The sequence below is a fragment of the Equus przewalskii genome, chromosome 4 (genome assembly GCF_037783145.1).
Source record: "Equus przewalskii isolate Varuska chromosome 4, EquPr2, whole genome shotgun sequence".
Taxonomy (NCBI): Eukaryota; Metazoa; Chordata; class Mammalia; order Perissodactyla; family Equidae; genus Equus; species Equus przewalskii.
The window spans coordinates 67,140,622-67,159,039 of record NC_091834.1 but is presented as its reverse complement, the minus strand read 5'-3'; the positions used below and the strand labels follow the sequence as shown (position 1 = coordinate 67,159,039).

Below are 18,418 nucleotides of genomic sequence, written 5' to 3'. Positions count from 1 at the left end.
TATAAGTATACAAATCAGAGCGGCCCAGTGGCGCAGCGGTTAAGTGCGCACATTCTGCTTCATTGGCCCAGGATTCACCAGTTCGGATCTTGGGTGCGGACATGGCACCACTTGGCAAGCCATGCTGTGGCAGGCATCCCACATATAAAGTGGAGAAAGATGCGCACGGATGTTAGCTCAGGGCCAGCCTTCCTCAGCAAAAAGAGGAGGATTGGCAGCAGATGTTAGCTCAGGGCTAATCTGCCTCAAAAAAAACCCAAAAAGTACATAAATCAATTAATTTTAAAAGAGTAAATATACTCTCACCAGAGGTAATCACTACTCTTACAACTAACACCATAAAGGAGGTTTGTGAAATTTGAATTTTATATAAATTCAATGTCCTTTTTTGTGTGTATCTAGCTTCATTCACTCAACCATTATGCTTTGAGATTCATTGATGTGTATAGTTTTAGTTCATTCTTACCGCGTCATATTATATAACTCTATAAATATATCACAATTTGTCAATTCTATTGTTGATGGACAATAGTATTATTTCAAGTTATAAGGTTATTATAAATAATACTACTCAATATTCTTATAAATATCTTTTGTAAAAATAACTGTATACTTCTGTTAGCAATTTACCTAAGTGTGAAACTGATGGATCACAGCGTGTGTATGTTTAGTTTTAGTAAAAACCACAAATAGTTTCTGAGATAAACTTCTCCTAACAGTTGATGAAAGCTTCACTTGCTCCATGACCTCCAGAATACTCAGAATTTTCTGCCTTTTTCATTTTTGTCATTGTAGTAGATGTAGTTGTATCAAATTGTATTTTTAATCTGCATTTCCCTAATGAATAATAAAGATGAGCACATTCTCATATATTTATTGGACACTTGGATATCCTATTTTGTGAAGTGTCTGCTGAAATCTTTTGCCATATTTCTATTTGGTTGTCTGCCTTTTTCTTATTGATTTGTAGTAGTTCCTTAGATAGTAGATATTACTCCATTGTTGGATATGTGTTTCAGATATCACCTTCCACTTTCCTTTTCATTCCTTAATTTATATGATTTGTTGAACAAAATTCTAATTTTCAGTATTACCAATTTATCAAATTTTCCTTCAGAGTCAACACTTTCATATCATGTTATGAAATCTTTGTCTATCCGAAGGCAACAAAGATAGTATGCTGTGTTTTCTTCTGTTTAACTGTTTTTTCCACTTTTAATTTTTAGATGTACAACCCATCTAGAACAGATTTTTTAATATAATGTAAGGTAAGAGGCCATAATTAATTTTTACCATATGAATAGCCAAGTGACCCAAATCATTAATTGCAAAGACCATTCTTACCCCCACTCCACTGCAGTGTCAGCTTTGTCATACGTTAGATGGCCACATGAGTCAGTTTGGTCCATCTTTAGGACTCTAGCATGTTCTAGTAGATCAATATATGTGCAAATACCACATCATCTAAATCACTGTTGCAATATAATGTTTTCATATCAGATAGTGTAAATTTTTCAGATTTCTTTTCCTTAAGATCACCTGAGCTATACTTGACCTTCTGCATTTCTAAATAAATTCTGGAATCTACTTACAAAAACTTCTGGAGTTTTTAATGGATTTGCATTGAAATTACAGATATTGATAACTTTAGATAGATATTGATAGCCTTTCAATATGTAGTCTTCTTATCCCTGAACATAATATATCCCTCCATTTTCTTAGGCCTTCTTTAGTTTGTCTCAATGTGTTTTCTCCATAGAAGTCTTTTACGAGCTTTTCTATATTGATTGAGGTAATCATATGATTCTTCTCCCTTTTTTTGGTTAGCGTAGTGAATTACAATGAGTTTTGCGTGTTCTACGCTTGCATAGCTGGCATAAAACACATTTTGATGCGATATATAAACCTTGTTAATATATCATTTTTTTGAGGTGCTGATGTTTTGTACATGATTTTGCTTCTCTTATGAGAAACACTGGTTTATAATTTTCCCCTCAATGTCCTTGTCAGGTTCGAGAACAAGGTTTTGCTGGCCTCATTAAATGAGCTTAGAAATGTTCTCTCATTTACCATTCTCTGGAAGAGTTTGTGCACAATTGACGTAATTCCTTCCCGTGTTCTATATATTCAACTGAGATTATACTTAATTTTATTACTCAAATCTTTAGTATACACACTGTCCTGTGGGGGTTCTCTGTCTTCTGTCCTAGCAGCTATTGAGACTAGTTTGTTAAGGTCTTCCACTCCTATTAGAGATTGTGTAGAATTCTTTTCATTCTGTCAACTTTTAGTTTATATATTCTTACACTATGCTATTAGTGCATAAAAATCTAGAATACTGATATATTCATCATAAAATGTCTTCTTGATTTCTAGTAATGATTCTTCCTTAAGATCTACTTTTTCTGATACACTGAGCCTTCTTTTGTTTAGTGTTTGCACTTTACATCTTTTTCTATCCTTTTACTTGCAACGCTTATGGTTCTTCTAACATTTAAAATATGTCTTTAAAATGTGTCATATAGTTGGGTCCTGTATCTTCAATTCAACCTTTAATAACAACCTTTGTCTTTTCATTGGACAATTTTTCTATTTACATTTGACGTAATTTCTGACTGAAGTTGTGTTTACTATATGATCTTAATTTTATTTTCTATGTGACTCAATCATCCATATTATGTCTCTCTCTTTCTCTGCCTTCCTTTGGATTATTCAAACATATTTTTATTTCATTTAAAACACACAAAATATTATTATTATTGTATTTTACAGTTAATAATCAATAGAAATTTACATTTATCCACTTTAGTTTCCTTATCCATTGCTCTTTTTAAAAGACACTTTATTAAAGTATGAGTGACATACAAAAAGCTGTATATATTTATGTAAACAACTTGATGAATTTGGAGATAAGTATACCCCTGTGAAATCATCACCACAATCTATACCATAAACATGTCTATCACCTCCAAAAATCTCCCACCGTCTTTATTTATTATTTTTTTGTGGTAAGAAAACTTAACATAAGATCTATCCTCTTAGCAAATTTATAAAGATACACTACACTATTGTTAACTGTAACCTCTATGCTGTGCAGTAGAGCTCTAGGATATTCATCTTGCATAACTGAAATTTTGGACCCCTTCACTAATACCTCTCCATTTTTCCCTACCCCCAGCCACTGGCATACACCATTCTACTCTCTGCTTCTATGAGTTTAACTATTTTATATTCCTTATATAAGGGGTATCATGTAGTATTTTCCTTCTGTATCTGGCTTATTTCATTTAACATATTTTCTCCAGGTTGATTCATGCTATTGCAAGGAGCAGGATGTCCTTCTTTTTTAAGCTGAATAATATTCCATTGTTTATATACACCACATTTTCTTACCCGTCCATCCACTGATAGACATTTAGTTTGCTTCCATGTATTGGCTATTGTGAATAATGCTGCAATGAACATGGGATTACAAATAACTCTTCAATATCTTGATTTCATTCCTTTGGATATATATCCAGAAGAGGAATTGCTGGATCATATGGTAGTTCTAGTTTTATAATTTTTTGAGGAACCTCCATACTGTTCTCCATAGTGGCTGCACCAATTTGCATTCCCACTAAGAGTATGGGAGTGTTCTCTTTTCTCCACATCTTTGCCAACACTTGCTATCCTTTGGGTTGTTTTAATAATAGCCATTCTAGCAGGTGTGAGGTGATGTCTTATTATGGTTTTTATTTGCATTTCCCTGATGATTAATTATATCGAGCACCTTTTCATGTACCTGCTGGCCATTTGTATGTCTTCTTTGTAGAAAATGTCTATTCAGTTCTTTTGCCCCTTTTTAATGGGGTTATTCGGGGGGTTTTGCTATTAAGTTATAGGGGTTCCTTATATATTTTGGATACTAACCCTGTATCAGATAAATGATTTGCAAATATTTTGTCCCATTCCAAAGGCTGCCTTTTCATCTTCTTGATGATTTCCTTTGCTGTGCAGAAGCTTTTTAGCTTAATATAATCCCACTTGTCTATTTTTGCTTTCATTGCCTAAGCTTTTGATGTCACATTCAAGAAATCATTTCTGAGACCAATATCAAGAGTCTCTTCCTCTGTTTTCTTCCAGGAGTTTTACAGTTTCAGGTCTTACAATTAATTCCTTTCAAGTAAACTTTTGTGCAAAGTGTAAGATAAGGCTCCAATTTCATTCTTTTGCATGTAGTTATTCAGTTTTCCCAGCATCATTTATGAAACAGACTACCTTTTCCCCATTGTCTATTCTTGGCACCCTTGTTGAAGATAAGTTGATTGTGTATGTGTGGGTTTATTTCTAGGCTCACTGTTCTGTTCTATTGGTCTATACGTTTGTTTATTTACCAGTACCATACTATTTGGATTACTTTGTAATATATTTTCTTTTCTAGCTATGTATAGTAGCTTTGTAATATAGTTTGAAATCAGAAAATATGATGCCTCCAGCTTTATTCTTCTTGCTTAAAATTCCTTTGACTATTTGGAGTCTTTTGTAGTTCCATATGAATTTTAGGAGTTTTCTCTATTTCTGTAAAAATATGACATTGAAATTTTGATAGGGATCATATTGAATCTGTAGATCACTTTGAGTGATTTGATATTTTAACAATACTAATTTTTTCAATCTATGATCACAGGATATTTCCATTTATTTGTGTCAGCTTTAATTTCTTTCATCAGTGTTTTAAAGTTTTCAGTGTATAAGTCTTTCACCTCCTTGGTTAAGTTTATTCCTAATATTTTATTCTTTTTGATGCTATTGTAAATGGAATTTTTCCTTAATTTTTTTTAGATAGTTTATTGTTAGTTTATAGAAATGCAACTGATTTTTGTATGTTGATTTTGCTGAATTTGTTGATTAATTCTAACAGGGTGTTTTGTAGAATCTTTAAGATTTTCTACATATAAGATAATGTCATCTTCAAACAGAGATCATTTTACTTTTGCCTTTCCAATTTGAATGTCTTTTTCTTTCTTTTTTTTTTATTTCTTCTTGATGCAGTCTTCGTAGGTTGAATGTTTCTAAGACTTTATTCATTTCTTCTAGGTTATCCAATTTGTTGATGTATAATTTTTAATAACAGTAACTTGTGGAGCCGGCCTGGTGGCGCAGCAGTTAAGTTCGCACATCTGCTTCAGTGGCCTGGGGTTTGCCAGTTTGGATTCCAGGTGCAGACGTGGCACCACTTGTCAAACCATGCTGTGGTAGGTGTCCCACATAAAGTAGAGGAAGATGGGCACGATGTTACCTCAGGGCTAGTCTTCCTCAGCAAAAAGAGGAGGATTGGCAGCAGATGTTAGCTCAGGGCTAATGTTCCTCAAAAAAAAAATAGTAACTTATGATTCTTTTTATTTCTGAGGCATATGTTGTAATGTCTCCTCTTTCATTTCCTATTTTATTTGTTTGGATGCTCTCTCTTTCTTAGTCTAGCTAAGGGTTTGTTGAGTTTGTTTACCTTTTCAAAAAACCAACTCTTAGTTTCCTCAAGTTTTTCCATTAATTTTCTCTTCTCTATTTCATTTATTTCTGCTCTGGTGTTTATTGTTCCCTTTATTCTGCTACCTTTGGAGGTAATTTGTTCGTCTTTTTCTAGTTCCGTGAGATACAAAGATTGTTCATTTGAGATCTTCCTTATTTTTTTAATGTAGGCATTTACGACTATAAGTTTCCCTCATAGTACTGCTTTTGCTGCATCCCATACGTTTTTGTAGGTTGTGTTTTCATTTGTCTCGAGATATTTTCTTATTTCCCTTTGATTTCTTCTTTGAACCAATGGTTGCTCAAGGGTGTGTTGTTTATTTTCCATGCATTTGTGAATTTTTCCATTTTCCTTTTTTTATTGATTTCTAGTTTTATTTCATTGTAGTTGGAAAAGGTACTTGGAATGATTTTAATCTTCTTAAACTTGTTAAAGCTTGTTTTGTGACCTAGCATGTGGTCTATCCTGGAGAGTATTCTATATGCACTTGAGAAGAATGTATAGGCTGCTGCTATTGAGTGGAATGTCCTTTATATGTCTGTTGGGTTCATGTGGTCTATAAGTGTTTTCAGGTCTGCTGTTTCCTTATTGATCTTCTGTCTGAATGATCTTTCCATTATTGAAAGTGGAGTATTAAAGTGTCCTACTATTATTATATTGCTGTCCATTTTTCCCTTCAGATCTGTCAATATTTGCTTGATATAGTTAGGTGTTCCAATGTTGGGTGCATATATATTTATAATTGTTATCTCTTCCTATTGAATCATCCCTTTATGATTACATAACAATATTCTCTGTATCTTGTTATAGTTTTTGACAAAGTCTATTTTGTCTGGTGTAAGTATAGCTTTGGCAGAGAAAGTCCTTCATCAACCAGATAAGCCAGAGATTCTGGGTGGTTCAGCTAGTGCGCTCCACAGGTGGGCTGGCTGGCAGAGTCCATGGTTGGGCAGGCTGGCTGATAAGCTCCGCAGGCAGTTGGGTCCGGTGCAGGGGTCCATGAGCAGGTGGGCCTGTTGCCCAGGTCAGCAGGCATGCCCACCTGGGGTCATGAGCTAGCTGTTGAGATCCACATGCTGGTTATTGAGAGCCCCCATCCCTTTTCTTTGTTCATAACCGCCTCTAGGTGATCTGGCCATGCAAATTTCCTCAGTGTTCTGAGTGAGATGCAACAGAGCAGATCTCTCAGGTCCTGAAAGGCTATGGAAGTCAACTCTCACTCTGCCTGCTTTCCACAATGGGAGAATTCTGCAGCCAAGGGGATCTCTCTCAGTACTGTGCTGAGCTGGCCCATGGAAGGGGTGATGTGGGTAAAGAGAAACTGTTCTTTGCCGTTTTCAATGAGTCTTTTCTTGTTTCTGTGCTCCACCAGGGTGCTGTAACTTCTCGCCTTGAATCCAGAGATCTCATGAAGGTCTTTTCATCCGTGGATGGTTGTTAAATTGGTGTTTCTGTTGAGGGCACGAGGGATGTAACCTCCTATTCGGCCATCTTGCTGATGTCACTCAGTTATCCATTGCTCTTTATTTTTCCTGCATTTCTGTATTTTCATCTGGGATAACTTTCCCTCTACTGAAGAACTCCATTTAAAATTTCTTTTATGGGGCTGGCCTGGTGGCGCAGCGGTTAAGCTTGCACATCCTGCTTCTCAGCAGCCCGGGATTTGCCGGTTCAGATCCTGGGTGCGGACATGGCACCACTTGGCAAAAGCCATGCTGTGGTAGGCGTCCCACGTTTAAAATAGAGGAAGATGGGCATGGATGTTAGCTAAGGGCCAGTCTTCCTCAGCAAAAAGAGGAAGATTGGCAGCAGTTAGTTCAGGGGGAATCTTCCTCAAAAAAAAAACAATTTTAGTACAAGTTTCTTCAGGAGAATTCTCTCAGCTTTTTTTTCCACTTGTGTCTGAATATGTTTCATTTCACCTTCAGTTTTAAGGATGTATTTGCAAGGCACAAAAGTCTAGGTTGGCATTTATTTACTTTCAGCACTTTAAGGATGTTATTATATGGTCTTCTGGCTTTCACCATTGAGACTTCAGTTTTACTTCAATATTATTACTAATTTTTTCCCCCATGAAGATGCAGAAGCTAATGCAATTTTTTAATGATTTGGTAGTACAATAAATATAGTCTTGAAATTAATTGCATTCAACAAAAGAGAAAGGTAACTTCCTCCCCAGCATACAAAGATTAGTTCTCTAAATTTTATAGAATTTCTGTTATGAAATGAAAAAGGTACAGTAAAGTGCTTTCCTTTACTTTGAAGTGCATTATCTAATTCCCGCTTACAGCAGCCACTCTCCATAACACTCTTACCCTCACTCTCTGAGCTTTAGTCACATTGGCCTTATTTCAGGACCTGCAAAGTCCCAAGCTCCTTTTGGCCCTAGCACCACCGCATCTTTTCTCCCCTCCCCATCATCTAGCCGTGTACTCATTCTTCAGATCTGAGGTCTGTTTTCAGCTCCTCAGGGAAGCTTTCGCTGACCTCCAGACTACAAGAGATCTGCCTGACCGTCTCAGAATTCTCTCTGCAAGGGTCATTAAATAATTCCTTAGGTAAATGTGTGCTGGTTGCTGATGTCTCTCCTCCTCCTCCCCAGATTATAAGCTCCATGAGGACAAGGACTGTGGTTGTTTTTATTTTTGTTCCACTCCTGTGTCTGTAACAGTGGTCAACATATAGAGTGTGGTCCCTAAATGTTATGCGCAGGAGTAACTAAACGATGGGAATGCCAACTGGTACAGCCACTAAGGAAAATAGTATGGAGATTTCTCAAAAAATTAAAAATAGAAACACCATATAATCCAGCTCTTCACTTCTGGGGGTTTATCCAAAGAACATGAAAACACTAATTCAAAAAGATATGCATGTCCCTATGTTCACTGCAGCATTATTCACAATAGCCAAGAATTGGAAGCAACCTAAGTGCCCATTGGTGGATGAATGGATAAAGAAGATGTGGTATATGTCTACAATGGAATACTCATAAAAAAGATGAAATCATGCCATTTGCGATAACACGGATAGACCATGAGGGTATTGCGCTAAATGAAATAAGTCAGATGGAGAAAGCCAAATACTCTATGATTTCACTCATATGTGGAAGATGAAAAAACGACAACAACAAACAAACACATAGACACAGCGAATAAATGGGTGGTTACCAGAGGAGATGGGGGGTGGGGAGAGGGCAAAGGGGCTAAAGGGGAACATTTGTATGGTGATAGATGACAACTAGACTTTTGGTGGTGAACATGATGTAGTCCATACAGAAGCCGAAGTGTAACGATATACACCTGAAGTTTACATAATGTTATAAACCAATGTGACCTCAGTAAAAAAAATAAAAAGGAAAAAACTGGCTACAATATATGGCTAAAAGCACAGTGTATTACTTCAATTTTTTATTCTGTCACTGTTTGCTGTGTTACCCTGGGCAACTTACTAGTGCTCTCTGAGGCTTATTTTCCTCACCTAAAATATGAATAATCCCTACCTATGTCATTGTTACATAGTGAATTTTGTGTCCCCCCCCCCACCCCAAATCCATAAGCTGAAGCCCCAACCCTCAAGGTGACTGTATTTGGAGATAAGCTCTGTTTTGGAGATAATTAAGGTTAAATGAGGCTATAAGGATGGGGCCCTAACGTGATTAAACTGGTGTCCTCAGAAGAAGAGGAAAGGACGTCAGAGTTTGCTTGGCTAGCTTGCTCTCTCTCTCCACGTGTGCACAGAAGAAAGGCCATGTGAACACATAGTGGGAAGGTGACTATCTGCAAGCTGGAAAGAGAAGCTTCATCAGAAACCAAATTTTACGGCATCTTGACCATGGACTTCTATCCTCCAGAACTCTGAGAAAATAAATTCCTATTGTTTAAGCTACTGTGATATTTTGTTATGGCAGCCCAAACAGACTAATACAGTCATACAGTCATTATGAGACAAATTAAATAATTCATGGAAAGAGTTAAAACAATATATAACATAGTAATTAATAATTAATATTGATTAATTTATGAGATAAAGAATAAAATCAAAGTATATAGTGGAAAAATCTTCCAGGAATATCCTAGACATCCACTTTCACTTGAAAATATCCTGCAAACTTCCTCTGCTTCTCTGAAAGGAATAGAAAATTGATTTGACAACACTGAAACAGTAACAGTCAGGAATACCAATCATAGCAATAGCTTTCTGTGGCTTCCTTCACCAATGTCCCTAGTCCATGTGCTGGGACAGGTGTGATGTATTATGGTGACATCACAGTAATTCCCAGGAGCTGGGGCTTCTTCCTCGTCCCAAACCTAGGACCCATGCTGTTTACAATGACAAGTTTCCTCACCAGGCTGCATGCATGAGAACAAAGCAGCAATAGCTACAGCTGCAGACCATTCAACTAGCCAAGCCCATGGAGCTGACCCCAGGTCTTCCCAGACTCATCCACATACTCTACATTACTGGTTCTTGACTTGCCACCTGACATCTAGTTTTGATTCTCTGCCTGACCCAACACTCTTCGGCTCATTCCCCACAAGTCCCCTGCCTCAGATTCTGCTCTCCTGACCTCATGATGGAGTGTTTCCCAGTCAAACCCACCTGCCGATATTTTCCCTCAACCTGATTTGAAGCCTGATTCTTCCCTTCTAGATAATGCCCTTCTCATTTCTTGGTTCCCCTCTTCCTTCTGGCCCATTTCCTGTGACTGCAGCTCCACCTCAGGATTTGGAACAATCTTCTCCCAATCAGGAAGGTTTATCCACATCTCAGGAGAGTCTGTAAGAACATACGCTGTTCTAACCCTGTCCTTATGACCCACCTGGTTCTCATAATATGTTTTATTCTGCTGCTTTGTGACCATTCTATTACTGGAGCCCTTTGATGTGCTTTTACCTATGCTTGGGCTGTCATCATCTTCGTAACTTATGGGTTGCCCCTGTGTTGTAGTGTTGAGGGTCAAGCTCCCTGACCCTGCCTCCTATGAACACCTGCCCTGAGACTGAGTCTTTAGAGGTTTTCCAGATGCTGCCCCATGTCTGAACACAGCATGTTGCCAGCTTCTAAATTCTTTGTCGTTGTGCTCTGTTTACACTTAATCAGGGTATTGTACAAGACTCCCAGATGGTCTGCCTTAGATCTCAGCTTCTCCATTCTCCCTTATCCTTCTGCTAACCTGTGCCATGCACTCCCTCAGTCTGCCTGTAGGGGGCACAGTTCCACATCACTCCTAAGGAGCCCAGCTCCAACTCTGAGAAAAGAGAGGAGATGCTAAAATGTTCTTTCTTCCTAGATTGTGTTCCTCTTTTTATTTTAAACTCTCTTCCTCTTTGCCTCTTTCTACATGGCACTTTCTCTTTATTGTTCTCTTGAAGACCACTCCATTCTATGTGATGGTTTCCCTCCCTCAGAATGGCTCACCAGCTTTTGAAAGCCAAACAAGAGCTAGAATGGGGCCTACAGGAAGAAGACAATGAAGCAATAAAGGCTTTTGAGAGTTATAGATAGTAAGGGAAGCCAGACAGAGATCGGGGCCCAATTTCTTCCCAGGGAGAATAAAGGAAAAAGAACGTATGAGTGCAAGAAGTATTCCGGTGCATATGGGATATGACTCCAGTGGTTGATAGGAATTTTTAATTAGTTGGCATGAAAATTTTAATTCTCCTCTCCTTCATTCTTTCTCAGAGATACAATTAATTCTCCCATATGCATGACTTGCTTGTAGCCATGACTGTACATATCCAATACCACACTGGCAGAGTCACTTCCTCACCTGTGTAGGGACAGGGGCATTGCTACGTGTTCACAACATCTTGTCCTCTGATACATGCGAAGAGAAGGGCACAAGGGATAAATAACATTATTTTATCAATATTACATAGTATTCATTCAAAATTGTATTCATCAAATTAAAGTTGAAACATTGAAATCTACAGACAATTCTCATTTGGGTTATAGGCAATGTCATATTTTTCTTACTGGTCAGATTTCTTTATACAGTGGTTTACTTCAATGACTATTAATAGCAACATCAATTCAACCAAAGTAAACAAATTTGTTTGAACCTAGAGTGTTAAATATTTCCTAATCTATTACTTTTGTGTGTGTTAGAGTTGAATGGCCCACAAAGAATAGAGGATATCTCAAGTTTTTGCACAAAATGGAAAGTTTGAAGCTTAAAAATCTTGGAAGGAAATGTCTTCATTGCAAAAAAGTCAAGAACACACAAAAGTAATAAATGCTACTCAGAAATGCTTCCAGCGCCTCACTGCAGAATAATATCTTGCTAATGAGAACAGTCCTTAACATTGGGAAAACCAAGAGGATGTCTGAGAGAAGCAGTGAACTGTGTGACAGATGGGCCTGAGAGACAAACACCACAGGCAGGACCTGGGGACCTGGAACAATTTGGCCAGCACCCACAGGCACAATGCTCAAGGACGAGCTCAACTCAGGGCTTTGATGTATGCTATAGACTGAACTTGCAAAGTGAGGTTAAATAAACACTCACAAATTATATATAGCCTCTTATTAAATGAGAATCTCTGTTTCTTTCCCTGGATGTCAAGTTTAGATGATAAGCGTTTGTATTTTTTAATATTCAACCTTACATTTTGAAATTTGCCCTTAGCTTTGGGAGACAGATACTTTGAAGAGGAAAAAAACTGAGACTTTGAAGGTAGCCAGGATCGAATATTTGAGACACGTTAGTTATTATTATTTAAAATCTCCACCTTACACCCAATTTTTGTAGAAAAGAATAATGTGCACACTAGCCAAATATTTTGTATATGGTAGGTGGCTAATATATCTACAGTGATTGAATGAATTCATGAAAGAAAAAGAGAGAAATCAAGAAGATGGGGGAGGGAAGACAGAGAAAGAAGAAAAAAGAAGAAAGGAATAGGGAGAAGAAGGGAGAAGAGGAGAGGAAGAAGGAAGAAGAGGAAGGAAAGCTCTGAGGCTCCCAGCCAGCCACACTGTTGTAACTTGTGGCTTGTGGGCCTTGAGCTGACTAATATTTTCCTGGCTTCAAAATCTTTATACCTGGAAGTGATACAAATGTCTTTATTTATCCAGTTGGTTGTCTAATGTAATATGAACTGTTTGCCAAAGAGTGCAGCTGATCTCTGTAAGACCTGAAAGAAGGTCTAAGGGATATGGTTTCTGCGTCTATGGACATGATCCATTACTATTACAAGGAGTCAGGGAATTTTCTTAAAACAGCATCCAGAACATTTATTTGCTGATGCTATTTAGGCCTCTCACCCATGTATCTTCTTTGTGTTTCCTCTTTCCAAAATATTCTACCCTATTCAATCCATCTTGTACATCCCTGAGGTCTAAATTCAGATTTGATTTCCTTCAGGAGCATTCTCTGATGGTCCCATTAGACATTCTCAGTTGCTTTCTCAAAACGCTTTACCTAAGCATCTCAATCCTTCCTTCATTGCTTCATTAATTCCCATTTTAATTCTTTATTTTAGTCATTTGTGTACCTTTGTGTGTGTGCGTGTAAGGAAGACTGGCCCTGAGCTAACATCTGTTGCCAATCTTCCTCTGTTTTATGTGGGATGCTGCCACAGCATGGCTTGACAAGCAGTGCTAGGTTTGTGCCCAAGATCTGAACCTGCAAATCCCAGGTTGCCAAAGCGGAGCACATGAACTTAACCACTACACCATTGGGCTGGCCCCTGTGTACCTCTTTTTTAATACTGAATTTCTTTCAGAACTAAGATGATTTCTTTTTTTATAGTACGTATGAGTTGTTAACTGAATGGGTAAAATAATGGTGAAAAACTACTGCAACCTTGTTAAACATATCTTTGATAGGGCCCTGTTTGGATCTAATCCAGTAACTGATGTCTGGATCCCAGAAATAAACTGTAGATCAAGAGAAAACTCTCCTGAGGGAGTAGGTCTGCCTCCCTGGCTCTCCATGAACCACCTTGCCTTCGACAGGGATCTCTTCTTTACCTCTGTGATTGACTCCTGGAGCTCAACAGAAGCTTGGCCTCAAACTCCATTTTCCTTCTTCCTTCACTTATTCCTCTACTCAAAACCCTCCTTTGGTTCCTTTTAGTGAAAAGAATGAAGTCTGCACCTACCACATAATATAAGCCCTTTGCAATCTGACCCCACCTTATGTTTCAAGGCATACCTCTTGTCATGATCCCTCTTGCCTCACCCTCAGCCTATGCCCCAGACTTACAGACCTTTTTGCCATTCCTGGAGTGTTCTTTTTCATACCTCCACGTTATTTCTTCTTTCTGTAGACCCCAAACGTATAGCTAGACACTGAGACTAAAGTCCAAATTGCATCACAAATGATTTTATTTCTCTTCTTCTAAACTTCTGCTGACTTCCCATTGTCTCTCGGAGATGTATAAACTTACCACAGCATACTTAGATCGGCCCCACTGGCATTTGTAGCTCTATATCCAGCCTCTCCTCCAGTAGGGCACCAGGATTCTCCATCCTGCCTAAACAATTTTCTTCATTGTTCTGCTCTGACCTCAACCCATGCATAGGAGAGCCTTCACTTTGCCTGAGGCTTGGCTGGGGGCTATTTCTTTGTGTCTTGCCAGTTCTTTTCCCACAACCTTGCTTGAGCCTCAGTGGTCATTGCCCACAGCCCAAGGACTGCCTTGATATCAGAAGTGGGACACTGAAGTGGCTTGCGTGGCTGTTTTATAAGAAATCCAAGAAAGAGCCAACATCAGAGCTTGGTCTACAAAGTGAGAATCCTAAAAAATTTGTAGAGTCCTATAAAATGGCATTAAGCAATCCATATCCTCATGAGTGCATTGACTTCAGGCCCCAGGACCTCCCTCTGTCTAAACAGAGGAGCAGCTACAATCTACTTTGGAATTTCTCACTTTGTTTAATAACCAAATCCCATCATTTTAATAGTGGGTAGTAGTAGATAGTAAAGATTCTGAGGTGAATAAAACACACTTCTGCCTTTAAATGTCCTTCTGTCTGGTAAGGGAGAAAGAGGTACATAAATTATTTACAACAACACATACAGGTGTGTAAAACATGCCACAACAATTCAGAAAGGGGAGTAGTTAATTCAACTCATAGTGGAGAGTGAGGACATCAAAATGTAGCAGCAACAGAGCAATGCTAGGACATGGGTATGTAACAAGTGCTGGATCTTAAAGGATGTATTGAAGTTCCAGATGCAGAGAGGAAGAGACAGAGAACTCCAGGGAAAGACAAGAGTCTAAGAAAAGGCATGCATGTAAGATCAGGGAATTACCAATAGTCCAATGTGCCTGAACACTAGGTAAATGAGCCGAACTTAGGTGAATATCTGTAGACGAGGCTTACCAAATACACAATGTGTTGCCACTCTGAGGATTTCATATGTTATCTTGAAAATTAGGAGAAATGTAAATTTAATAATATCAAATGACATTTTAATATTTCAATTGCAAAAGCTTATTTTTGGCAACAGAAAGCTGAAAGGATTGGAGGAGAGCTAGACAAAAAAGAGTGATACCATCAGCAGGCTATTATGCTGATCAAGTATACATACTACAAGGATTGGTGCAAGGTGGCACCACCTGGGAGAATTCACCCCCAAACTAAACAAACATTGAAGACACTGGGGTCAGACAGGACATTACATGCTTCAGGTACAACCATTAGCAAGTGGTGACAGCTTCATATTAAATCAACAATAAAAACACAGAAATAATCACAGAATGTTTTAAGAAAACAAACGCCACATTAAAAACACATTAAACTCCTCAGGCAAAAGAACTAACAAACTCTAAGTTTGCTAAAAAGTCAAAGAGGTAAAAGTAACTTTAAGTGCCATTGATACTCTCAAAGAGAAGAGAATGATGTGAAATAAATTCAATTACAGTTGCTATTGAATAAGAGATGTATTGAACCAACACAATTAATGGTCTTGTAAGAATGTTCAGGAGGATTCTCACAGATGCAACAAAAAAAGGCCAAGAGATAGATTTAAAAGAAATGCTATGGAATACCTAAGGCAAATCAAAAAGTTCCAACATCATCTGGAGACAGCAGAATGGAATGGAATACTCAAAAAAGTCACTGAAGAACATTCTCTACACATAAAAAAGATGAAATTTGATGTTGAGGGATCTCACTTAGTGCTGAGCTGAATTAACGGAAAAGATTCACATTTAGGCATATCAGGATGGAATTGCAAATCACAAAGAACAAACTCACATAACCACTTGAATGTCTAATGAACATCTTAAATTTAGTATACCTAAAGCTGAACTGATTTTCCTCCCCACCTCCCAGACATACACATCCTTGGGAATTCCTCCCAGTGTCGGGTAATAGTAACTCCATTTTCCAGTTGCTTGAGTGAAAAACTTTAGAGTGATCCTTGATTTTTCTTTTTCTCCCGAAATTCACCTTCACTTCTTAAGCAACTCTTAACCTCTCTCCTTCAAAATAATCCACATAAGAGCATCATGGCAGAGTGAGGTCTCACAGAAACCTTTCCCCTCCAATATACAACAACAAAACATCCATAATCCAACAGAGGACATCCAAACACAACACAAAAAATGTTGGAGAGACCCTTCAGCCATATGACAGAGGGCAGAGAGACTGGAGCCCCCCTTGGAGGAGGTGGAACAGGGTAAGAGAAATCTTCACTCCCTCTCCTTAAATACTGCCATCTGGGACTGTGGGAGGCCTCCGAGAGGGAACGAACGGAGGAGGGGACAGTCGTTCACGGGAACATCAAGGACTCCCAAGGGCCCTTGCAGCCTAGAGGGAAACCTCTACCTGGGTGAAAGCTTTTGCAGGAGGTGGCTTTATCAAACCAAAACCCCAGGAGAGCAGAGGGAGAAAACCCCGAGAGCACACAGGAGACAGTGCCACGCCCCCCACCCTCACAGTGTAGCTCCACTTGCTGGGATTTTGGCTGAAAGCAGAGGGCTCAGAATACATGGCTCTTGACCCATACCCAGTGGCGATAGGCAGTAACTGTGACCAAATGACACCAGGAGTGCAAAAGAACAGAACTCCCTATAGCAATATCAAACACTATATTAGATCTCCAGACCAGAGAGAAAATAACAAGTATCCAGAAATCAGTCCTGAGGATGCAGAAATATGTAATCTAAATGACAAAGAATTCAAGACAGCTACCATCAAAAAACTCAATGAGGTAAAAGAGAAGGTAGAGAAACAATTCAACAAGTTCAGGTGCTACTTCACAAAAGAGATTGAAACTATGAAGAATCAATCAGAAATATTAGAGATGAAAAACACAATGGAAGAAATAAAACAAAATATGGATTCCCTGAACACTCAAGTGAACACCATAGAGGAGCATATCAGCATAATCAAAGATAGACATGTTGAAATACTCCAGATAGAGGAGAGAGAACTAAGACTAAAAAGAAATGAAGAAGATCTCTGAGAAATATCTGACTCAATTAGGAAATGCAACATAAGAATTATAGGTATTCAAGAAGGAGAAGAGAAGGAGAATGGAGTAGAAAGCTTGTTCAAAGAAATAATAGCAGAGAACTTCCAAAACCTAGGGAAGGAAATCCATGTGGAAGAGACTGCCATATCTCCTAACTATGTCAGTGTAAAAAGACCTACTGCAAGGCATATAGTAGTGAAACTGGCAAAACTGAATGACAAAGAAAGAATACTAAGGGCAGGAAGGCAGAAGAAAATAACCTACAAAGGAACTCCCATCAGGCTTTCAGTGGATTTCTCTGCAGAAACCTTGCAAGCTAGGAGAGACTGGAATGAAATATTCAAATCATTGAAAGATAAAAACTTTCAGCCAAGAATACTCTATCTAGTGAAAATATCCTTCAGATATGATGGAGGAATAAAAAAATTTCCCAGACAAACATAAGCTAAGGGAGTTCATAGCCACGAGATGCCCCCCACAAGAAATCCTCAAAAAGGCCCTCATACCTGAAACAAAAAAAGGGAGAAAGGGGTTACAAAGCACAGAGTAAGGAGTTAAACAGGTAGACAGAATCAGAATAGGACAGCAAATACTCAAGTATAGGATTAAAGACAAAGGGAAGGAAAACACTAAAAACAAAGATAATCTTGTTGTTTTAACCACAAACTCATGACACAAGATGGAATAAGATGTGAGAATAACAACTTAGGAGGGGAAGAGAAAAGGGACTGAATCAGTTTAGACTAGAAATAAGAGGCCATTGGAAAAGGGACTATCTTACCCACAAGATCTTGAATACAAACCTCAGGGTAACCACTAAACAAAAAAGCAGAACAGAGACACAAATAATAAATAAGGAGAAAATAAAGAGACATAACATAAAAAACTACATAACTCGATTGGTAGACCAAAATACACAGGATGAGAAACAAAGGAAATGCAGGAGAATCAGAAAACGAGTGACAAAATAGCAGCATTAAGTCCTCATATATCGATAATCACCCTAAACGTAAATGGATTGAATTCTTCAATAAAAAGACACAGAGTGGTGAGATGGATTAAAGAACAAGACCCAACAAGGTGCTTCCTCCAGGAAACACGTCTCAGCTCCAATGACAAACACAGGCTCAGAGTGAAGGGATGGAAGACCATACTCCAAGCTAATGGCAAACAAAACACAGCAGGTGTTACAATACTTATATCATACAAAGTAGACTTCAAGATAAGACAGGTAAATAGAGACAAAGAGGGGCAGTATATAATGATCAAAGGGACATTCCATCAAAAGAAATAACACTTATAAATATCTATGCACCCAACACAAGAGCACCAAAGTACATAAAGCAACTATTAACAAACCTAAAAAGAAGACATTAATAATAACACAATAATAGTAGGTGACCTCAACACTCCACTCACATCAATGGATAGATCATCCAGACAGAAAATCAACAAGGAAACAGTGAAATTAAATG

At 38.2% G+C, this 18,418-nt stretch overlaps 1 protein-coding gene across 2 annotated transcripts in view; it reads right to left on the bottom strand.

Annotated features, from left to right (window-relative positions):
- GPR141 (G protein-coupled receptor 141) overlaps positions 1-18,418 on the bottom strand; it is a 75,093-nt gene that overhangs the window by 6,171 nt on the left and 50,504 nt on the right. The gene's annotated exons all lie outside the window — the stretch shown is intronic.